This window comes from Erpetoichthys calabaricus, chromosome 2 (genome assembly GCF_900747795.2).
Source record: "Erpetoichthys calabaricus chromosome 2, fErpCal1.3, whole genome shotgun sequence".
In the NCBI taxonomy this organism is placed as follows: domain Eukaryota; kingdom Metazoa; phylum Chordata; class Cladistia; order Polypteriformes; family Polypteridae; genus Erpetoichthys; species Erpetoichthys calabaricus.
Genome location: NC_041395.2, coordinates 85,109,635 through 85,134,491, shown reverse-complemented (window position 1 = coordinate 85,134,491; position 24,857 = coordinate 85,109,635). Strand labels below are relative to the sequence as shown.

The window sequence follows — 24,857 nt, the reverse complement described above, 5'->3', positions numbered from 1 at the left end:
AGAAGTCAGGTGGAGAACTTTTTTCTTGGTGCAAAGAGAATTAATTGTCTGCAGTTTAACATCAGCCATAACAAGGAACTGGTTATTGCTGCACCAAAGATCCTCTATGTTTTGTCACTATCCAGGGAGTAAATACAGAGGTGGAGCAAGTACTTGGGGGTTCACATCAATGACTATTCCAGGTTGGAATAGGTCTTGGAACTATGTAAGAAAGGACACAGCAGGCTCTTTTTCCATAGGAGACTGTTCCTTTAATGCGCTGCAAAGTGACATCCTTCACAACTTCTAGAACTCTGTGATGGCCAGTGCACTTTTCTATGCTGTGGTGTGACTGTGACTGCCAAGTCAGAAGATTTCCTTCTTTGTAAATTTTTCTTTCTTTTTAATCATTCTAGTATGTGTTCAGGCCACAGTGTACAGTATGTGTGTACTGTATATATTTATTTATCTATTTATGTTTTTATTTATTTAAAGAGCTTCTGTAAAAAGCCAAATTTCCTCCTGGGGATGAACAAAGTTCTATCTATCTATCTATCTATCTATCTATCTATCTATCTATCTATCTATCTATCTATCTATCTATCTATCTATCTATCTATCTATCTATCTATCTATCTATCTATCTATCTATCTATCTATCTATCTATCTATCTATTTTTATAAAGGTTTCTTTAATTAATTAAATTATAACTATTGTAATTTTATATGTTATGTGTTGGGTAGACTCAAGTGCCACCCTGATGTGAATGCTGAAGGATTACCCTCAGCTGTTATCTTTCCAAAGCAGACAGCATTTATATTGAGTATTGGATTTACTGGGTTATTAGAATTTTTGGTTCTGTTCTTGGTTTTTGACATCTGGATTTTTTCCTTGGGACAGCTAGGATTGCCTTTAAGGCAACTCTTTTTGATTTTTTGACATTTGTGCTCTATTTGAGAATTTCTGAATACATATTTTCATCAATTAAGATTCTGCTTCTGCTTTCTGCCCAAATCGTTTACATTTTCCTTTCCTGAAAGAGTGTATTTAATAGATTTTTGACATTATAAGAGTTTGTAACTTGGATGTCAATGCCTGTTTTTGGGCTGATTTCTCCCTGTGTAATCTGGAGGTCAAACTGATTGGGTTGAGGCCAATTCTAGGCAATCTGAGAAAGCCTGGTCTGGCTTTTGGAGACTTTGGGAGGCCCCGCACCCTCTTGGCTATAGATAGTCACTCAAATCATAACACAATCAGGCTGATAAGTTTGACTTAATAGAGCAAAAGTCAAGGGATTGGGATACTCAGGTCTACATGGAAGGTGTTAGAGGCAGGATAGGGTCACCATCGGACCCTTTCACAGCTAAACAGGTATCAGGATTAAACTCAGGCTGCACATGAACTACTTTATTGTCAGTTTAACAGAGAAAATCAGCTATGAATTAGTCTGTTTTTTTCATGTATCACATAGCTAGTTTAATTACATTAATGGCTACTTGCAAAAACCATTCATTCACTGTAAGAATTCATTTCTAAATGGATCTCTGAATCGAGTGATAGTTTTTATACTTAGTATCACATCTTCAAGTTGTGCAACACAAATGCACTTCATCAGGAGGATTTTCATTCCAAAAACTTTGAACTATTCCACTAAAAAATATGTTATGGGACATGTGATTGACCAGGAATGTGTGGCCTCTGGAACTGCAGCGTAAAAGAGATGAAATCTTGAGGGACTTGCTGACCTATGTGCATTTTGCGGCATTATTTATACTACCAGCAATTTGTACACACTTTTGCAACCATTTTGCAAACAACGGCCGTCTTTTTGAGAAATGTGTCTTCCCGGGCACCCCCCCCAGACCCCGAGGGAACCATTTATGGTAATTACAGATGCCAGCAATATGTGGGGCTGAGGAACATATAAATGCAGAACGGAAAGAAAGGCAAACTATAATTGGGCTTTTAAATACTCAGATCCAAATACAGGCAATTTTCACACTATTCTGACATCTTTTCCACAAATTCAATGCATGACAGAATGAGCATAAAGGGTAAAAAAATAATGATTATACTACAGTATCTGTGTTCAATGGTGCAACTGACAACAGATGATGCAAGCAGATCCTTCTTTATTCTTGTAGCATTACCCCCAGAACAGAGTAAGTAAGATAAGTAACCAACACACCTGTCATTACAGAAGCCCAATGAAACCCTTTCTGACTCACACACACAGCATCAGAAAATATGTTTCCTCATAAAATACATGACTCTGAGGCGGTAAGATAGTGGAGTCCATCTATCAGGATTTCCATTCATTTAAATGCCTTTACTCTGCTATTTTTATTGTTCATCCTCATAGGTGGTGCAGTGGTAGTGCTGCTGCTTTGCAGTAAGGAGATTGTGGGTTTGCTTCCCAGGTCCTCCCTGTGTGGAAAGTGCTTTGAGTAGTGAGAAAAGCACTATATAAATGTAAAGAATTATTATTATTATTTCTTGTTTCTGATAATCTCTTACTGCCTTCTGGATTGAAAGTCCACAGTTTTGATATCTTCACAATGGCTGGTGCAGTACATGCTGTTGAATGATACCACACACGTGTGATGTTTCAGCAGACATTTTCACTATAAAAAAAAAGCCCAAGGAACCTCATCTCTTCTAATTTTAGTTTTAAAGCTGAACTTATCTTGATGTTATTTCCTGTCACATTTATTTTGTGATTTGTCCTCATTTGCTTGTGCATTTCCATGTAGAGTTTTCTAACAGTAAGTGCTGTTTTTTTCTGGTTATTTTTTACACTTTTCCCCACTTCTGTGCTGTGCTTCATGACTTTAACAACTCCTTCATTTTTTTTTTTTGTAAAAACTTGATGCGGTAGAATTGTTTTGATGAGAAACAGACTAGATGGTTGTGGCATATAGAATGAAAAACAGGATATACTTGAATAAAGAGGTTCACTGTTTTGAAGGTGAGGGGGTGATGTTCAGGGTTCGGAGGTGGGGAGGAATGACTTGAGAAGTATGCGTCTCATCTCAAAAACACTCAGGAAAAAAATTTGGGGGCAACTGACTAACTTGGGTAAACCTGGAAAATGTAAAATGTTGACAATGATTGTGTTGATTTTTCTCAAAGATCTTTCCATGTCATCATTGTATTTTGAGATTAAGACTGTTATATTTTGTTAACTGGGATGTGTTGTAACCCAAATGCTATTTATTTATTCTTGCTGATCCTCTTTATTATTGTGTTTCATTGTTTTAGTGATGTAATTTTACCACATGTTGTGTGGTATAATGATGGCTGCACCTGTATTGTTGCTAAATATTTGACGTAATACAAAGATATGTGTATAGTCATTGCATCGCCATTATTTAAAGATGGCTGTGTAAATCATCAGGCATCTTCTCTTTGTTTTGAATTACTCTCTATAAACAAACTGTTTCTGTCTGTTACAAATGAGTTTCCAAGAAAATATTAATGTTAGAACCCTTGCTTTGTTCTCTTGACTTTGACTCTCTTTTTGCGTATTAGATTAGACATTTGGTTCTCTACATTCTCTCTTCCTTTGACCTTTTAGTCTGGCCTGTAACTTTGATTCTCTCTATTTCCACTGCTTTCATCTCTCAATGTTTTGCCTATTAGTTCCCTCAAAATGCCCTTAACAGAGATCAGAGATGATGTGCCTTAGTGAGAATGCAAGTTTCCCACCACGAAAGAGCTGGAATGACAGCTGATTAAAGGATATTTTAGCTACTCCTGATATTTATATAAGGATGTGCCATTAGTCATAATAAATAACATCTTTGATCACTTGACATAGCACACAATTTAGTTAGGATTTTCGTTATGCACATATGTATAAAGTGTGTAAAACACAGCTCAGTTGCATCTTTTGTCTAAAACATTTTTACAACACTATGGTTAAATACATTTCTTGAGAATAGCAGCCAGCAAGTTAGATATAACTCTTTTCTCTCGTCTTTAAAAAAATTTATGACAGGGGCCCTGCAAGTCTATGTTGTCCTGTCAGTAGTGTCCATTTTAAATAAAAATTAGTGCCAACTTTCATTTCCGACTCACATATTATTTTACATATGTTAATGATACTCTGCTGGCAGGGGTTTTAACACATCATCCAAGGAATGTATTAAGGAGACATCAACTTTTCTTAAACTGAAGTTTGTGAATTCTCTGGAAGTAAACATGAAGAAAATGAATGAAACTGGGATAGAGTTTCTAAATGAAAAATGTGCTGCACCTGTTCAGTTATACAAGTCATTGCTTATAAATATTTGGAGTTACACTTTGATGATAAATTAAGATGTTCTGTTCAATGGGACAACAGTGCTTTATGTTTGAATCCCTGCCTTTGTGATCATTAACCTGTAACACCCACAACCACATGAAATTCCAATTGTAAGATAATGAAGTTATCTAGGCTGACATACAGAGACCTGTGCATGGGCAGTTAGATGTAGGGAACTTTGCAAGAGTGGAATCCTTGTAATGCCTTTATAGCTCCTTGTATTGGTGTCTCTGTAATGGTAGTATGGGGTGCACTCTGACTAAGAGAATAAATTGGAATCTTGGTTGTAGTATTTGGTTTAGTTAAAAAGGTGAAGTGCTAGAGATGTTTATTTATTCATTTATTTTTGGGAGATGATATTCTTCTTTATTTGCTCTGACTTCTGACTTTAACTGCTTGCTTATCACACAATTGCACTGAGGTTATCACAGGACATTGTTTCTCTGGGTATGTCTGAGCACCCTAGGGAGCATAACTGCCTCGATGTCTTTGCCTGGATAATCTGTAGACATGTAGGTATTACTATCATTGTGCTTCAGATGCAAGGAAAATCACTCGCTTACTTCATTTCCTGGCAACACTGTGTCTTGAATCAGACGCACAGCATTTACTATTAAGCATTTTTCTGAATAGGTAATAAACTTAATCACTACATCCTCCCAGATCTATTGGACTGTATGACTTATAATTTCATGGTAAAGCTACTGCTATATTAGGACCAAAAACATATTAGTGGGACTGAATTGATCTCTGTGAATCACTCCAAGGCCAACACCACTTTCAAGGGATGGGTCTGAATAACTTGTTTTATCTACCTCCATAATCCTCTTAAGATTTTGTCTGTCTTTAATTTAAAACTGGCTCTGAGTAAGATACTTTAGTGCAAGGGTTCTCAAACTCGGTACTGGGGACCCAACTGTGGCTGCAGGTTTTTGGTCCAACCAGCTTCTGTTTTTAATCGGACTCCTGGACTAATTAAGTGAACTGTTATTTCCCAGATTCTGTGTTTTGGGAACAATACATATATTTGCCTTGCCCCACCGGGATGCCTGGAGTGTGGAAGGGACATGAGCGGGCGGTCCCCTGGTTTGCATCGGGGCCACAGGACTGGAGCTTGGAAACTGAATCCTGTTGAGGATTGTGGCCACCGTCAGGGGCACTTGGACAATACCGGAGCCTTAGACTGCAGCACTTCCGCCACACCAGGAAGTGATGCCGGAAGAGAACCCGGGTGCACTGGAAGTGCTTCTGGGTGCCCATGCAGCACTTCCGTCACACCAGGAGGTGCTGTAGGAAGAGCGTCAGGGAGCACCTGGAGCACATCTGGGTGCATTATAAAAGGGGCCCCTCACTCCATTCAGGAAGCCAGAGTTGGGAGGACAGAGGACAGAGCTTGTGGGAGAGGAGACGAGAGGAGGCGGCAGAAGAAAAGAAAAGAAAATAAAAGAAGAGAAAGGGAAAGAAAAAGGACTATGAGCAGTATTTGAGCATTGTTGGTGGTCTGTACACTGTGTGTGCTGTGAGGAAATAAAAACAGTGTGTGCTTTTGGACTAGTGTGTCCTGGTGTCTGTCTGTAGTTGGGCTGATCTTCCACAGCAGTTATATGAGAATAATATATTTTTTAACAATATTTTCATCTTGATTTTCATTCTACTTTTCCAAGTGCTCTGTTTAATTAATCCATTATTTTCTAACTAGTGGTTCTAATGCTAAAGTAGTTGCCACCTTTCATAAGTCAGTGCTGTTTGCCTGGATGTATGCTCTGCTCGTTTTTAATTGCCATTATTAAGATATAATGAATGGAGCAAACTGTACAGAGAAAGGGCAAAATATAATGAAATCAACAAAAGAAAGTTAAGTATTTAAATATATAGCAAAAATAGAAATGTTTCTAAATGTCTTATAAGTGTGAAAATCATGCTGCTGTGCTTTTCTGAATGTAGAATAAGAGAAGAGAAAAAAATACCAAGCAATTAAATGAGATCAGTGTTATCAGATGCTGTCACTGATTATGAATCTGGTTGAAACAAAAACCTGAAGCCAAAATGGGCCCCTAGAACCGACTCTGAGAACTGCTGCTTTAGTGGGTTTTGATCAGAAAGATCAGAATGCAGGTGGATATAGTGAATAAAAGTAATGTCAGCGTGTAAGGAGGTTGATGGGTTCATGAAATGCTGAATTCATTTTGGTTTCTCCTCTTATGTGTAATACCCTCTTATGCTTAGATCAGAAGATTACTGCTTAAATATATATAGGCAGGGATTTTGCTTCATGCCAGATCTGACACTGACAGAGAGCAAAGCAGTGCCAACATTTCCTATAAAGAAAGCAGATGCTCCTTATATTTGACTTCACCACTGACATCAGTCTCATTCCATGCATAACCCTGTTGCTAGAACATTTTTTTGAGGCCTCATGTAGCTAGAAAAGTCTTACTGTACGCTGTATATACACACAGTTTTGTGAGTACTACTCTAATAACTAAAAAAAATAAACAGGATTTTCAGCATAAGAACATGGAATTTCTATTTTTTTATAAATAAAACAAATCTCTGCAAGTCAGAATGCTGGATATTGTCATAATTCACACTCAGTCTTTAATACCAGAAACTAAGTAATCAATTTACCTATAAGGGAATAAACTTGAGGAGATAATGCATACAATCCCAATATCTAGACTAGCATCCTGAACAGGATGGACACTGTTCCCTTACCTTGACAGGAGTCTAGTATAATGGATGGTGATGAAGAGAAGCATGGCATTCCCTGCCTCAGCCAGGAAATTGGCATGGAGGGCCACACTTGCACAGAGGGTACACTAGGACTTGCATCACAGCAGAAAAGAATGGAAACCCCTCTCATAGTCGTTAGGCCAATATAAAGAGCAGACTGTGGGAGATTGCCTCAAATTCATATGTCATTCACTTATACATTGGGTGGTAGCATCCATCTTGGCAAACCCCTATCTGGACACCTGAAAGGCAGCATGGGAAGTGAGGTTCTATAGGGCTGCACCGAGTATCTTCCTGGAGGCAATGATTTGGCTCTTGAAGTACTCTCTGGTCAGGTATAAAGGGAGCCTTTCATGTCGCCCAGGCAGTCAGAGTCGAGAGTTCAGTTGGGCAGACCTCACCTGGGTGAAGTGATGGAAAATAGGGAAAGACAAAGAATTGATCAAGAAGGAGAATTGTTGGAAAGGAAAGCCTGTACAAAGGTATTTTATGTAAAATTAAAGAACTTATTTGCATCCAGGACCTTTGTATTGTAGGTGTGTCAAGGGGTTGGGACTCAGTTACTGTACGCTGCCTACAGGCCACACTTGATTTCATATTAAAAATCAAAGCACTAATCAAGAAGCACTAATGATATAGACCTTTATTAATGTATAAATGCATTGCATACTATACCTAGATAGGGGGTTGCTGGGAAGAGGTGGCACTGATGTGAGACAGGAGAGGAAAAGGTAATGAGAAGAGCATCCCTGAAATAAACAGGGCATGGGAATGAAACCACTTTAAACTTGAATAACGATGCATTAGTGATGGGAACTCCGGCTCTTTTCAAAGCTTCGGCTCTTTTGGATCGGCTCCCTTTAAAGAGCCGGCTCTTACAGCTCCCGAATGGCTCTTCGTTTAGTATCACTTGGATGCTTATATTTTAGCCTAATTAAGCAATTATGAATGGTTTGTGTACTGTATAAGCAATTTCTTATTCATTGTTTTCAGACATTACGTATTTTTATGCATTTTTTCAATACAAAAAATACACAGTTACTATTGTTTAACATTTTAATAAAAGCATTAAATGAACAACTTAACACAAAACCACAGCAAACACAGCAAACAAATTAAATAAAGGCCAAACTCAACAACAACAACACAACACTATGACTCTTTGAATAAAGGTTTTTAGCCCAGGTTGGCATTCAGAAATGCCAGATGCCTCAGATTAGATGGGCTGATGCGATTTCTCCTCTCCGTGATTATTGTCCTGTTTTTGAGAAGACTCTTTCTGAGGGGACCAATGTAGCGACAATGCAATGTCTTCCTACCATTACCTTAACCAGGCGTGGGTAGACTGCAGCCTTGGCCTCCCACCAGCTCAGTGGGTCTTCAGCTCTTTGGATGAGGGGCTCCTCAAGATAGGACTTCAACTCCAGCATAGCATCAGCTGTGGGATTTCTCCTTGCAGTGTCTCCTGTTGCTCTTTCGTCAAAGAGCCTCCACACAGCAGAAGCTTGTGGTTCCTGTGAACACGCCCCTGCTCCAATTTCTTCCTCTTGGCTCTCTGATGGAGGAGCAGACAGGTTGCTGGGGTTGCATCTTGCTGCTGCTGCACTTATTCTTTGAAATGCCTCATCCACAGCTCTGTTGTCATTAAATGCTACCTTTTTTCCAGAGCAGTGGTTTCTGAAAGCACAGTGTTGTACTCCATCCTCAAATATATAGTTATGGAATAATTGTTTGGGACAAAGTTTTTCTGCTAGGGAGAACATACATGGGGTTTAAGGCCTGTACAAAAGTAAGGCCTGTCCTCCACAATGGAAAATGGTTGAAAGTCGCTAGCTATCATTTTAGCCAGCTCTTCATCAACATTTATTTGTTTGTTTGGCGTCATTTGTTTTGGAATAAATGTGCTTATTTTGGTATGAACTGAAGACCTGCAGTTTTCGGTAAGACAGTGGATGCTGCAGCAGAAGTACTTGGCTCTTTTCCAGGGTCAGTGGATGGCAGGAGAGAAGGCACGCTCTCCTCCAGTTGCACGGATGGGTGGGTGGTTCTTATATGTCTGTGCAGGTTTGTTGTTGACCCTGCTCTAACGGATATTTTCATATTACAAATTCTGCACTTAGCTTTGCAGTCTCCAATATCACTGAAATGCAGCCAGATGCTGCTTCTTTTTCGGCTTTCACTCATTTCTTCACACTTCTTTTTTTCTTCACGATGCGCTTGCATTTAAATCTGGCTCCTCGTCTGTCGCAGCGACAGGTACACTGAGCGACAGTGTCGCTGTGTGTACCTGGCCTGTACCAACACTCACTGTCTTCGGAGCGTCTGCCCCCCTTCCTTCTTTCACATAATGGTACGATCCTAGTCCGATGTGTTGTTCATGAACGAGCCGGCATTATGAGCCAATGTTCTGTGTGCCCATATAAGTAAAGTCCCGCTACTGCCGAATGGATTTTCAGCAGAGCTGAGCAGGAGCGGCGGAAGCTTCGGCTCTGTTCGAGGGGCATCGGCTCCTCTCGTTCGCTTCAAAGCATCGGCTCTTAGAGCCGGCTCGTTCGCGAACGACACATCACTACGATGCATATATGGGGACCTAAATGAGATCTTTTAAAATCTCATAGACATTAATAAATTTCATCTTTCTAAATTCTTTAGGGAATCATTTACTGGAGAACACTAGTGGAAGTTAGGGACTGGAACTAATTATACGCAAACTGGAATCCTGGAAGCAAGTTCAAGTTCAAGTTCAAGTTCAAGTAGGCTTTATTGTCACTTCAACCATATACAGTTAGTACACAGTGAAACGAAACAACGTTCCCCCAGGACCAAGGTGCTACATGCAACATAAATTTACAACATAAATTAACAGAAAAACTAAACTAGCTAACTAAGAGGCCTAGTTAGCTGGCTAGCAGAGACAAGACAGATTGACCTAACATAAATTACCTAACACGAATTACCTAACATGAATTACAGCATAAATCAACAAAAACTAACTAACTATCTAAGGAAGACTTTTTTAAGTGGATATTAAAACAAATTACTGAGCCCTTTATTTGAAACAGAAACCTTGAAAGTTTTAAAAAAAGTATTTGCACTAGATTTATCTATTAGCTAACCAAAAAAATGAGATTGAATGAATGGAGTTCCCCTCTTTTGCCATACTTATTATGTTCTCAATAGGGTATCAAAAGCCAGAGAAAGTGAAAATTAATAATGTACTGTCAAGCGTGGGTGGGTCATCAATCTTATGGGGGTGATTTTGGGATGACACCAAGGAAATATTCTGAAGTAGCATCAGGAACTTACTGTGTTTTTTTTACGGTGGCTGGAGTGACAATCCTGCTACAAACCCCTACATTTTCTCTGTAAATTGGAGGACCTGCTTGCAGGGCTGGATTCAGATTAACGTCATACCCAGGATGGAGCAATTGCAAGTGAAGGGCCTTGCTCAAAGACCCAGTGGAGTAGAATCCTGCCTTAAAGTTTAGTTCCTTCTGGAATTTGTTTTATCCCTCTTCATGGCTCCTTCTCACTTACCAAAAGAAGATCAAGTGGATGTTTATACTTCTGACTAGCAGATTGTTAAAATCTGCATTTCATTTTCTATGTAATCCAAGGAACATAAAATAAAAAATATAACATTCTAATAAACATAAGAATATCTTACTTGCTTACTCTTTGTCAATGCCCTGGAGAAAACTCTCTTACACCACTTAAACCCTGCAGAATTGGGTGTAAGGCAGGAAACAGCTCTATAGGGGCACCACTCCATAGCAGGGCCCACTCAAGCACACACCTATGCTCAAACTCAGGCCAAGGTGGAATTGTCAGTTAATATTGTGTTCACATCTTTGTGAATGTCAGAGGAATACTGAGATAGCTGGAGGAAAATCCATGTAGAGATGGGAAAAGTCCACACGAACAACCAACAGGTGCAGCATTTGAACCCAGCATGTAAGGTCCATGAGGCAGCAGTGCCACTCAAAAATGTCCACCAAGGTCAATAACATAAGAAGAAGCTCAAAACAAGCCACACTCAGACCTCTTGAGATGGTGTGAATGGAGAAGGAGAAGAAGAACAGAACTAATGCAAAAATATAAGATGGACAGAAAAAATCAAAAGCAGAAAAACTGCTAAGGCAAAACAGATAAGATTGACCTGGGGAAGAGCTAACATTGACTTTTAAAAAGTAAACTGATTTGGGAAAAATTAAATATAAGCCTTTCCTCCAGGCTGAAGCTCTGCTGTGTGATTAAACCTGGTGAGCTCTGCTGAAACTCGAGTGGACCAAAACATAATGGACTTATTCATGACTTCTTCAAATGCTTTTTCACAGGTCGTTTATAATTATATAATCACTAGTATCTGTTATTATGTGAAATTCTTTTAATTGCATATAACGATGGTTGTTGTTACAGCATGAAGTTCAGTTCAAGTATTCTGTGATGAGTAATGTCAGTGTATGCGATGTTTGAGTAATGTCAGTGTATGCGATGTTTTGTCGTAGAATTAACTTGACAAGAAGTTTTGAATAACAGAAGCATACTTTTGTGTGGATGTTTACTGTCTTTTTGATTACGTATACTATTCCTAGTAAGTAACGGAACTCTTTCGTTGTACAGAAGATTAGTTGATCTGCAGAGTTATGAAAAGCACATCTTTCCTGATGTCACAGGCAGCGGTGCGAGATGTATGTGGCAGCAGCACTCTTTGTACATCCATAGCCAGGCCAAGAGTGTAACACAGAACTGATCAATTACATCTGAAAAACGTACTTGAAATTTAAGTCTAAATCTGCAGATGTGATCTGCCAATATGCAAAAAACAATGCGCCCACTTTAAATAACGGGAAGTTCAAAGGAAAAAATCCTTCGCCTAGGAATACTTACTAACATAACCATTATGTTCAGAAAAAAAAAACTTAATAAACAGAAAAAGTCCGAACCTAAGAAATACGGTATTTCCCTGCGCAGCGCGGGTGCGTCACTAGGCTTAAGCTCTCGCGAGCTAGTCCTGAGCCTCCACATTGGAGTAGGAGGGGATCCAAAGTTCGCTTCCGTCCGATAACAGGGTGTACGTTTCTCTACACACTGTACATCTTATTTGTTTTGTTATCGTCAGAGGGTTTAAAGACACAAACGTCTAAATAAATCATCAGTTTCATCCACCAGGTACGTGTGGCCCAAGAATCGTGTTTTCTTTTATAGTCCGTGACGCGTAGTAAACACAATCGTCAAGTTGCGTTTTGGGTGCAGCAGTTTCTCCCCCATCGGGCTTCTTGGCACAGATGTGCAGTTGTGTTTTTGTGTGTAAGAGAAAAATGGCAGAAATTTCCCTCTGTATATTTTGGAGGCAGTAAGCAAATAAACATGTAGGGATACTGAAGATTACTACGGAATGTCCGGTGATGATGCTTATATAGAGGGAATGCAGTTGTTAAAAGATAGAAAGGACACAGTGGCTTTGAAAACGCCAACTAAAGATCAGATTTTTTTTTTCTGTGAAAGATTTATTTCCGAATGTGCCAGGTGTTTCGTTTCAATCAAGTTCAATTTATATGAATCAGAAAGTTTACTAACTTGTGCACCGCAAACGCAGAAAGTAAAGCATTGAGCACGAAACGGCGTAAAACAGGAGAGGAGGCGTAGGCATCGACTGCCGTTCAGATAAATAGCCAGGGTACAACAATTAAAGGTTGACTGAACTTTCAGTTATTTTGTTTCTGCAAGTAGTTTTTCAGTGCATCTTTAAGAAATCACTTTCAGTGTGCACATAGCGTTAAACAGTTTGGAACTTCACAACATTTACACAGTCTTTTGAATCTTGTAAGTTGAGTACGGGCTGCTTTGAACCAGTTTACATTACATTAAATTGTGTATTCGCAGCGACACCATTTACATTGATGTATATGTAGTAGTAGCAGAGTCCCACTTTTAATAAATGTAGACATCTACTTAGTGTTTATACCGGAGGAGTGGAGTTTGACATCATCCTTCTGTACTGTATAAAAAAAAATCAGTATGACCGTAGTTTTACACTTCAATTCGTTCATTTTCTTTTCGTCTTACTTCAGGGGCGTGTAGCACACCAATTGGACCGGGCAGTTACAGATATCAGCACATCCGAGAGACAAGCTTCACTTTTTGACTCGTTCAATAAGCTCTCCTAGCCACATTTTGAAAGAAATTGTAGATATATTACATCTGGGAAGATTGTTATAAACTATTGTAATGAATGTCATCCTAATGCAAGTCTGCAGAAAATTATACCTAGACTAATAGACAAACATCATTTTCCTTACCAGCCTGTTCTTCTTATAGAGTAGGTGAGTGCCGGAGTTTACCTTGACATCAAAGATTAAATGCTGGCCTATTGCATTACAGTCATGTTCACTTTAACAGACACAAAGCCAATCTTTGTAACTTTTAAGCAGACAAAGTTGTCTCTGTAAATGTTTATGTTAAAAAGGAATGTATTATTTTTAAGGTTGTGGCATCTGAATTATGGTTTTGGGATAAAGACTGGCAACTCTAAAGAGGGACGTGTTATGTCCCATTTCCAGGAGAACGTTTAGGGGATTCTTGTCACTAAATATAGGATTAGCACATGAAGGAGGTTTAGCTATGAGAATGAAAGATGGTAATGTACTTGGCAGAATAATGTTTTTTGTTACATTTGACGAAGATAATTTCACAATTTAACTTTGAGTTGGGCTGTTTTTTTTTCTTTTACAAATTCATAATAATATTCAGTTTATGATGATTTATACAGTGTACTATGTATGTTACTAAATAATTGTATGTTTGTAATATATTCTATAGTGCATATACTGCCTTGAAAAAGTGCTACGTCTGTTGAAGAATGCTCTGTTTTTACTAAGTAACATAAAATAATGTCATGACAAAAAAAAATTAGTTTGTGTTTTGAAATAAAAAATACAGTGAGTAAAATTTCAGTGTAGAATTTATCATACAGTTGGAGAATCTAAGAATTGGATACTTCTGCAAAGCATTTTATATTGACAGTTTGACTCTCTCACTGTCTTTATTTGATCCTGATCTTTTTTTGGATACTACCCTAGTTTTTACTCCATTCCCAAAGACTTTAATTCAGGTTAACAGGTAGTATGTGAATTTCCCCTTGGGATTAATAAAGTATCTATCTATCTATCTATCTATAAATCAGTGCTTCTTAGTCTGTAGGCCCACGGGCCCCTGAGGTACTGCAGAATACGTTATTGGATTTGAAAATCCTAGGAGCTGTAAGTGATAGTCTTGAGGGAAATGAGCGCCTCAAGTTCCTAGAAGGCTAGAACATGCTACCTTTTAATCTCCTGTCTTAGTAGTGTCCCCTCTTTTCCTCTCTGTGGTTCCATAACTTTTTGTGGAAGAAAGTACCATTTAAATTTTTAACTTTGCTAAAAGCAAAGCTTAGTCTCAGTGGAAAAGTAAATCACTGTTTTAAGGCCCTGTTTGGATGGGATTAGTTCTACAACAGGGGTTGGGTTATAATTAGTGGACTGGTTTCGCACTGGTACTCTATTCTTGCATTTCCTTGTTCGTGTCTTATGAGAATGATAGTTAATGGAAGTGTAGCAGTTTGCACCATTGGTTCTGACCACATTACCAGCCCTTATTTATAACAGCAACTTGTCTGTTTGCGCCTTGGAATTGTGGTGGAAAGGCATATGGGGAAGAAGGTACCAGCCATCCTTGACAAATCAGTCACCCTCTCCACAACATTTTGGCAGGTCAGAGAAGTAAACGTAGCAGTCTTCTTTTCTCACTGCGTTGTAGAACAGAATGCTTTAGAAGATCATTTGTTCCTACTGCTGTGAGATTTTACAACTCCATTTTCAAGACAAGTGATTCATGACTTGGTCACCACTCTACCTTCTGACACTGTAACAACTGACTATTTGTACGTTTTACTATTTATTTATTTACGTTTGTTCTCCTTGCTTGTATAATCATTTTTAACAGTTTTTACTGATGTGTTTGAGCTACTGGACTGTTGAATTTCCCTAAGGGGATGAAAAAAGTATCTGTTTGTCTGTCTGTCTAAACTGTGCATATTAGCTTGCCACCAGACCTTCAAGGGGAACCCCCATCCCTCCCTGTTATTGAACATGCACAGCAAGTAGTTCCGGTGCAGTGTGTTTTTCCAATTCAGTCTCTGGGTAAAGTAATTATTACCAGAGGACCACTACATAGTTTAGTCCAGTCCAAATTGCTCAAATGATGTGCATTCCTTACAATTTGGACACTTCTCATGGACAGCTCAAGAGAAACTGCTTGAGGGAAGATCAGAGTCATTACTAGAGACAGAACTGAATTCATACAAAGTGATTTGTTGGAGTTTTGGATGAAGTGACAAAAGGACGGCAGTCCCATTGTGAAAAGTACTTTGAACATCCTTAACATTTTATGTGAGGCTGCAGTTTCAACATTAATTAAAAAAAAGTGACCTAATTCTTAAGCACATTTGAGAATTGCAGTTTGAAATATTTCACCCAATATTGATCTTCTGTGGTAAAAAAAAAAAAAAATTTAGTCACATCCATTGTTTACTTTTGGAAGTAATTCTTTCAACGTATTTCTTCATTTTTGTGTTTTTTGTTAAATTGTTTTTCTTATGGAGCTGCAGACCTCTATAGATATGAATGTCAGAAGCTGACTGCCATTCCTAAATATTTATTACTAGCAAAATACCCGTGCTTTGCAGCTGCGAAGTACTGCTTTAAAATTTTTATTAAGAAGAAAAGTAAACCTTTTTAAACTGAGGGAAAATATACCAATAATTATTTGTTAAGGATCTCTTTGTATACCACGTTGTCAGTTTGGCCCTCCGGTTGTAATGTGACCAAGCTGAGGGCTGAGCTTACTCTTGAGCATGCAACGTATAGTTGGCCATGTGAAAAGCAATCTTGCCTCAAATCAATGCCAACCTTTTGTAGTGTCTGTTCCTGAGACTTATTAATTGTCATTGCGAAGCAGAGCCTTAATGGAAATTGGAGGTGTTTGAATTGAAATGGGTTTCGTTGATAACTTCGCATCCAGCTTTTGAGAGTTTAAACATTAATAAACATCGAAGTGTCCACTACTCAAATCGTCACCTGTGAATCTAAGATGTTTAAGAGGCATTGGCGGTTGTCCAAAGATGTAAAATATTTGGCCATTTCGGTACACTTGAAAGTGACAACCGAACAATTCAGCGGCAGCCATCAACTCACATGCAGAACCATAGGTGAAGGGCTTAAGCATTTCACTCTTATAGTGCTCCTGTGTAGTATAATTATCTCCTGTACCGTCATCAGTCCACACCTTGAACCTGTCCCAGTCATTCAATACATAAGACACAATGTTCCTCCGGATATCAAGAGTGAGCCTGATATGGCCGTGCAATATGTAACACAGAGAATGGAAAAGGCAGTCACCATCTCCGGGCATGAAAACCACTCGGTAAGTGACAGTTCTTTGATCGATGGTGATCACCTCGATAGACATGTTAATGGAGGTACGGTTGGAACAATAAAGGAAATGGGTACCTGAACAATGTAAACTAAGTCTAAAATACCTACAGAATAACTATAATCGTAATAAACGAACAATAAAACAGTGGAGAAGCCGTGGATTAAATAAAAAGGCTACAGTTATCAACAGGGAGACGTGAATACCATGGCGAAGCAAGGAAGGGAATGAAGAGACTGGAGCGACAGATGGCCTTATATAGGCAGGCAGCCAACTACGTGGGAGGCGTGAGGATGGGGGACCCAACGCCACCTCACACGGCGACCGAGCTGCAGGCTATGGATGTATATACAGTATGTATGTAAGTAGGATTCAGTTAGCGTTGGGAACCCGCGTACCAAATTTCTTGAAGATGGTCCCATAACTAACAAAGACCATTGAAAAGTTCCATTTGGAGGCCGACAGTGGCATCAAACCACCGAAATAAGTACGTACAATGGTTTCGGTTAGCGCAGGGAAGCCGCCTACCAAATTTCGTTAAGATGGGGCCATAAATAAGAAAGTTTAACATGGCGGACGTTGTCGACCGTTATGACCGTTACGCGTAGAATTTCAAAATTAAACCTGCTTAACTTTTGTAAGTAAGCTGTAAGGAATGAGCCTGCCAAATTTCAGCCTTCAACACGGGAAGTTGGAGAATTAGTGATGAGTGAGTCAGTGAGGGCTTTGCCTTTTATTAGTATAGATTATAATTTTGTTTTCCTTTAAGTTTAATTTATTGGGAGGGTAAGGGGTCTGTTAGGATCTTTGTTTTGGTTTAGAGAGCTTTGGAAGAAAATAGTTTGAGAAGCACTTCTCTAAATTGTTCTAGCATAAATAAATGTAGTTGCATTGTGAAGGTGCCTAGTGATGAACTGGAACTACATCCATGTTTTGTTTCTGCCTTGCCCCCAGTTTGATTAGGATATCCTCAGGCCCATGGGAATGTGAACTGGATTGAGCAAATTTAGAAATGGATGGATGGGCCTTCATTAAGCATGTAATCATAGTAGTAATGCAGGTTAATAATAATAATGCACGTCAGAGTATTTCTGAACATTAGATCATATGTGACAAGAATAGTCCATTTAGCCCATGAAACTATGGCGGATTCAGAAAGTATTTTGTTTTCCACAGAAAGTAAATATCTATCTAAACCCCCTCACTGTTTTTAAATTTTTCTATGCTGCAGCATTGTGTTCAAATCGTTTACATTAATTTTTCCCATCCATCAAGCTACATTCAATTACCCCAGAATGACAAAGCAAAAATGGGATTTTGGATGTTTTTGCACATTTACCAAATTTAAAAATTGGAAATATCACATTGACCCAGGTTTTCTGACCCTGTACTCAGTACTTAGTTTAAGCACCTTTGGCAGCTGTTGTGGCCTGGAGTTTTATTCAGTTTTCTCTCAGTTCTCCCAGTCCCTGACGCTGTGAAACAAACAGCACAACATGATGCTGCCACCTCCAGACTTTACCATTGGAATGGTGTTGCACAGTTGATTAGCAATGCCTTCATTTCTTCCAGACATGATGCCGATATGGGTTTCATCAGACCAGAGAGTCTTGTTTCTCACAGTCGGAGAATCCTCTAGGTGCCTTTTTGCAAATTCCAAGCTTACTTCTATGCCTTTTTTACTGAGAAGAGGCTTCTCTCTGACCACTGTGTCATAAAGCCCAGATCAGTAGAGTGTTGTATTGATGGTTGTCCTCCTGGACGTTTTTCCCATTTTTACGCAGGTTATCTTTAGCTGAACCAGAGAGACCATTAGGTTCTTGGTAACCTCTATGGCCCTTCTCCCATGATTGCTCAGTTTGGCTGCATGGCCAGCTATAAGAAGAGTTGTGGTGGTTCCAAGTGTATTAAAGAATTAAGATGTCCGCTGAGCTGTTGGGCACCTTCAGTGCTTCGTCTAGACAGGTGTGTGCCTTTCATAATCATGTCCAGTCAATTAAATTGATAAAAGATAGACTCCTAACAATGTCATGATGGGACGCACCCAATTGATATTTCAAGTGTCATAGCTAAGGGTCGTAATGCTTGCATCAATGTAATATTTCAATTTTTTATTTTAATACATTTGCAAAAAATTCTAAAATCCTGTCTTTGCTTTGTCAGTCTCTGAGGTAATGAGTATTGCTAGATGTGGGGAAAAATGAATTTAAATTATTTTAGTACAATCCTGCAGCATATAAAAATCTCTAAATGTAAAGGGGTCTGAATGCTTTGTAGATTGTCCAAAATAACAAGATTAGATCAATAATAATAAGATGGCTAAAGTCCTACTCTCCACCAAACTACTTGGTAATTTATTCCATGTGTGTGTATGGTTCTTTGTGTGTAGAAAACCTTTCTTGATCAGAAGGTAAGATCTACACTGGACCTTTAGTTCCCAAAAATCAAAAGGTAGAGACTGCAAACATCTTTGTGGGTTGTGAGTTTCAAACATACTATTAATGAAAAGAAGGATACAAATTTAGCTTGTTAACTGGAGTGTTGTGATTCATGTAGCATGTTGTCTATTGTGAGATTAAAGAAGCTCAGGCAGTCTGGTGAACTTTGAGACATTAAATAAGAATTGCTCAACACTTCTACAAAGTACATGCAATTACTGTGAATTGTCAGTCCAAAAAAATGGGATGCAGCCAAAATACATTTTGCTTAATAAAATTGATTAAAATATAAAGAACGATGAATAATGTTGTGAACAATTTTTGTAAAATTCTGGGACATATTCATTTATTTATTCACTGTCAGCTAATGTTTAATCTGAAGGCAAACCTTTTTGCAGGGTGCCTAATTTAATGGAAGGATTCACTTTTTAGTTTGGCTTCCATAGAACACATACTTGGAATGGCAAAGTGTATATGCAGCACCTTAAGAGGAAAGTCATTGAGCACTCTACATTACATTGTGCAGGTTAAAAAACTGTATTTTAAAAACAAACTTCTAAATATTTATACTAAAAGTAATATACTAAATATTTAAAACCAGTAACAGAGCACTACACGGAATACACTTGACTTGAGCATTTATAGTTTTCAAACTCTTTCTCTGTACATTTAGTATTCGTTTGCTCAGAGGTTGAAGCGCTTGCTGCTTCCTGAGCAGCTCTTCTTTTCTCCACCCTTAGTGTCCCAATTCTTCTCTTCTTTCGTCGGCATCTTTTCGCGTTTAAACTGATTAAGTCAGTGTTTATGTTGCAATTACTTAGTATGTTTTCCTTAATTTTTCACTTAAGCTGGCACTTAAGTCTTCCTCAAGAATGATTTAAGATATGAAGAGGTAGAGGATGTGACGGCAAAGGTGGTAGGGTTGAGCATAGCCACCCTGCTGGCCGCTGCCGTGAGTTGATTCTACAATAAAATAAAATAAAAATAAAAAGAGGAATAACCTTGGAGGTCAATCATCACCCCAGAAGTGGATAGCAGGCATCATGAAGTATGTGTACCAAATTTCAGGTCAATACGTCAAATGGTTTGCGAGCTACAGGTGATTTAAAATCCTGGACAGACAAACAAACAGCTATGGTAGTGTATTATATATAAATATTTTTGCTTTTCAAATTCAGTTTTTCTCTGTTGCATTGCTATAGCATCTTTTCAAGTTAGTACTGAATAACTGAACAAAGAGACACTTTGTATACCACTGAACACCTTCCAAATGTGATTTAGTAGTTCAGAACTGTAGTCAGTAGTTTCAAGATTATTTATTTTTCATTAGTTACAATACAGTTCTGGGAGTCGCATTATAGGTAGAGACTAAAAAGTCTACCCCAATGCCTTATATCTATTAGACTGACAAGTAGTGCAGCGTGGTAGCTAAGTTTTATTTATGCTATTTAAGATGTGAACAACTGGGTCACTGCATTTTAATTCAATAAATTTTCAAGGAAGTTTTTGCATCACCATTTTTCATTTTGATGAAATTTGGCATCTGAATTACACTTGCCTTCTTAATTATTTTTATAAAAAAAAAACCTTTGAGATGTAGGCACTTTTCTTTATTACAAAAATAATGCTACATGTGATGTAAATACCAAAATGACAACATAAATACAGCAGAAAAGTTATGTCTAGTGTCCACTGCTGTGCTAATGCAGATTTATCACATGGCCTTTGTCACTAATGCAAAGCCTGATGTTGCAATCGCAACTTTGAATGCATGTTTCTTTGTGTGCTTTTCTTATATTTTTTCTGTTACTTGAGCATAAGAAGGTAGAATGACAGTGCCTGATCTGCACAACTTATGCGCACCTCGTGTTATTGTCAAGACTACTACAGCACAAGGCTTCGTGACTTTCACATTTCTTCGACTCCAACAATGACAGTTTGCTGCATTGTGAACAGTGCTTAGGTGGCTAACATCTTTCTTGTCTTTCTGCTTGATCGCAATTATTTTGCTTTTTTGCCACAAAACTACTTGTACCACAGTGAACCTTCATGTGACCTAATTCACCAGGCATATCACGGCGGTTCGGTGGTAAAGTGTCATTTGCATTAGTTTCACTATTCGTGCAAAGACTAATGACCAATTTAAATTATCATTACTAGTTCTCGATTCAACTCTTGGTTCAGTTTCAGTTTGCTCTAAAACTGGCTTTACAGCTTCTTGTTTACAACCAATTGTGGGGCTGTGCCCCACTTATAAATATTGAAGAGTTATCCTAGAGTGGCAAAATGCATAGAAATATTCATGACTTTTGCAGCAAAATGTTATTTTATCCACTTGATAGTGTAAAAGTAGTGCCCCAATAGTTATTTGTGCTTTACACTGTAAAGCGGATGATTACACATCACTCTTAAGTCTGACTCAAACTTAACTGTAATTATTTAGAACCCCGAGTTACACTCCGGGTTAATAGACGGGAGGTTAAAAAAATTAACAAATTGTTATTTCTGATACATTTAGGTCTTGTAAATTTTCAGTAGATATTTGCCAATCTTTATAATCCTTTGCTTTCTCCTGTACAATGTGTGACTGATTGACTAGAAATAGAGATTCTGAATTGTCTTGTGTGTAAACAGTGGTATTCTCATCCTTTCAGAAAATGGGGGAAAAAAAAGTGAGAGCCCCAATGGGTTCAACAAATGTACCGATAAGGTTCAAGTTAAAATTAATGTCAATTTATAGTTTTGTCAAATTGTTTTTTAAAGACGTTTGCATTTTTTGTAATATATTTTATTAGTGATGGTTATTTAACCTGTTTTAAATGTTAAATTAAAGCATTTCTTGTGAAAAGTAATATATTTTTTATCTTTCCTTTATTCATATATCACTTGCAGGAAAACAAATTTTAAATACAACAGCAATATTGTTACAAAATGTATCAACAACTTGCCATCCTTGCTGCCCATATATCAATATTGTTATCGGTCTAAAAAATCCTTATTGGTTGGGCATTTCTGAAAATAAAATAACAATGCATAAACATATCCCAAATACCTCCAAGTCTGAAAAATCCCTACATTTGTTGGGACATGGACAGAACCACCCATCAAAATTCAGATTTAGGCCTTGCATGAAATTTTGGACCACACTCAAAAATGACATACATGTACACACACTAAATTAGAAAAGCATGCACAAACTGTAAACTGGATATCTCACATGCCAGAATGCTGCTTGTTGTTTGCAGCGTGAACTGCTTTTATTTTTTCGAGTTTTCTGTAGCTGTTAGATTAGGACACTGAGTTTAAATTGTCAAAATATGCTGAACACTGCTTGGTTGTCAAAAACTGTTAAAAAAGACAAGTTGTTAACCATCAGGAAAAAAATATGTGATGCTCTTAGGCCAGTTTTATTTAGTCATTCATTTCCTAACCCGCTTAATCCTGAATGAAAAGGGTTGCGGGGTAGGTATTTGGTGCTGGAGCTTATCCCAAATAGCACAGGGTACAATGAAGGAACACACACCGCATAGGGCTCCAGTCCATCGCAGGGTTAACAGACACAAATATACACATACGCACCCAGCCACACACTAGGGCCATTTTAGTATCGGCAATCCACATAACCTGCATGTCTGTGTACTATGGGAGGAAACCAGTGCACCCAAAGGAAACTCATGCAGACACACAGTGAATATGCAAACTCAATGCAGGAAGAACCCAGGATTCAAACTCCTGTCTTCTTACTGCAAGGCAGCAGTGCTACTACTGTGCCACAGTGCTGCCAGGCCAGCTTTATGCTTCACACACACTAGATTGCCAAAAGTATTGGGACACCCCTCCAAATCACAGAATTTAGGTGTTTCAATCACTTCCATGGCCACAGGTGTATAAAATCAAGCACCTAGGCATGCAGACGGCTTCTACAAACATTTGTGAAAGAATGGGTTTGCTCTCAGGAGCTCAGTGAATTCAAGCGTGGTACCGTGATAGGATGCCACATGTGCAATAAGTCCATTCGTGAAATTTCCTCACTACTAAATAGTTCACAGTCAAGTGTTAGTGGTATTATAACAAAGTGGAAGCATTTGGGAACAACAGTAACTCAGCCACAAAGTGGTAGGCCATGTAAAATCACAGAGCAGAGACAGTGTATGCTGAGGTTCACAGTTGCAGAGTCAATAGCTACAGACCTCCAGACTTCGTGTGGCCTCCAGTTTAGCTCAAGAACAGTGCGTAGAGAGCTTCATGGAATGGGTTTCCATGGCCGAGCAGCTGCATCAAAGCCTAACATCACCAAGTACAATGCAAAGCGTTGGATGCTGTGGTATAAAGCATACCGCCACTGGACTCTAGAGCAGTGGAGATGTGTCCTCTGTCCTCATGCTTCTCTGTTTTGCAATCTGATGAACGAGTCTGGGTTTGGCAGTTGCCAGGTGAATGGTACTTTCCTGACTGCATTGTATAAAGTTTGGTGGCGGCGAGAAAAATGGTGTGGGATTATTTTTCAGGGGTTGGGCTTGGCCCCTTAGTTCCAGTGAAAGGAACTCTTAATGATTCAGCATACAAAGCCATTTTGGACAATTTTATGCTCCCAACTTTGTGGGAACAGTTTGGGGATGGCAAGGTCTATAAAGAAATGGATGAGTAAGTTTGGTGTGGAAGAACTTGACTGGCCTGCACAGAGCCCTGACTTCAACCCGATAGAACACTTTAGGATGAATTTGAGCGGAGACTGCAAACCAGGCCTTCTCGTTCAACATCAGTGCCTGACCTCATAAATGTTCTCTTGGAACAATGGTCAAATATTCCCATAAACATACTCCTAAACCTTGTGGAAAACCTTCCCAGAAGAGTTGAAGCTGTTATAGCTGCAAAGGGTGGGCCACCTCTATATTAAAGCCTATGTATTAAGAATGGGATGTCATTAAAGTTCATGTGTGTGTAAAGGCAGGCGTCCCAATACTTTTGGCAGTATAGCGTATATGTGAACTTTGTGTGGGCTCTGTTTCATTAATTCGAATACAATATAAGCTATCCATCAAAAAAATACAAATAGGCATAAAACAGGCATAAAATCAACATAAAACATCTTTTGCAGCGTGCTGTGGTGTAACATAAGTTTAACACTAGAATCACCAAAGCCTATGAAAAAACTCGTAAATCCGTCCCACCTTAAATCCCTTCGCACCTCACCGTCAGCTTCTTTTGTCTTCTAAATGTGTCGATAAGCAGCAAGCAGCCTGCTATCACATCCCCCCACCACCGCATAGTTTTTTCAGCTCAAGTCTGTTTACCTGCGTGTCAGTTGCTTAGAGTTGTATAGAGTGAGAAGTCAAGCAAAATGACACTTTTTATAAATACTATATCGTTATTTGGAACACATGCATTTCATGTGTGTTCCGTGTCTACAACAATCTATCTAAACACATTGTTAAAACGGAAATGTTTTTCATGTTTTAGTAATAATTAACAAAATGTAGACATGAAGTGTATAATTTATGAAGCCTGAAGTCCAGATTTCAAATTAACACTTTCACAAAAGGTACAAATATAACAGAACAAGTGCGCTTTTATTCAAGAATATAACTGCAGAAAAAGAACCCGCGTTAGGGTGCAACATTGACAACCCTATGATACAACCGCTTTGGTGGCACAACGGTATCAACTGTTGACTGGTAATGAAAACTTCATGGGTTCGACCCCGGACAACTCCGTTTTGAGAAGTGAGCTGCTCTTATTCTTACTATTTTAGAATAAAAACATACATTTGATTTGAGTCTGTAACAACCGGTGTAAATTTATGGTACTTGTAAAGGTTAGCTTTTTTTTTTTTTTTTTTTTAAATTCAGTTTTATTCTCTCAGTTGCGTTCACGACCCCCTTTGCCTTACTTGGAATTGTATTATTCACCTAAGTGGGGGCCTGCACAT

The 24,857-nt window shown here is 38.6% G+C and overlaps 2 protein-coding genes across 2 annotated transcripts in view; one reads left to right on the top strand and one right to left on the bottom strand.

Annotated features, from left to right (window-relative positions):
* The window catches only part of sv2a (synaptic vesicle glycoprotein 2A), an 885,655-nt gene that overhangs the window by 223,708 nt on the left and 637,090 nt on the right, over positions 1-24,857 (bottom strand). The window lies entirely within an intron of this gene.
* LOC114646041 (membrane-spanning 4-domains subfamily A member 4A-like) overlaps positions 12,024-24,857 on the top strand; it is a 56,819-nt gene continuing 43,985 nt past the window's right edge. The window contains exon 1 of the mRNA XM_051923313.1: positions 12,024-12,191. The gene's annotated coding sequence lies outside the window, so the exon portion shown is untranslated. The remainder of the gene's footprint in view (positions 12,192-24,857) is intronic.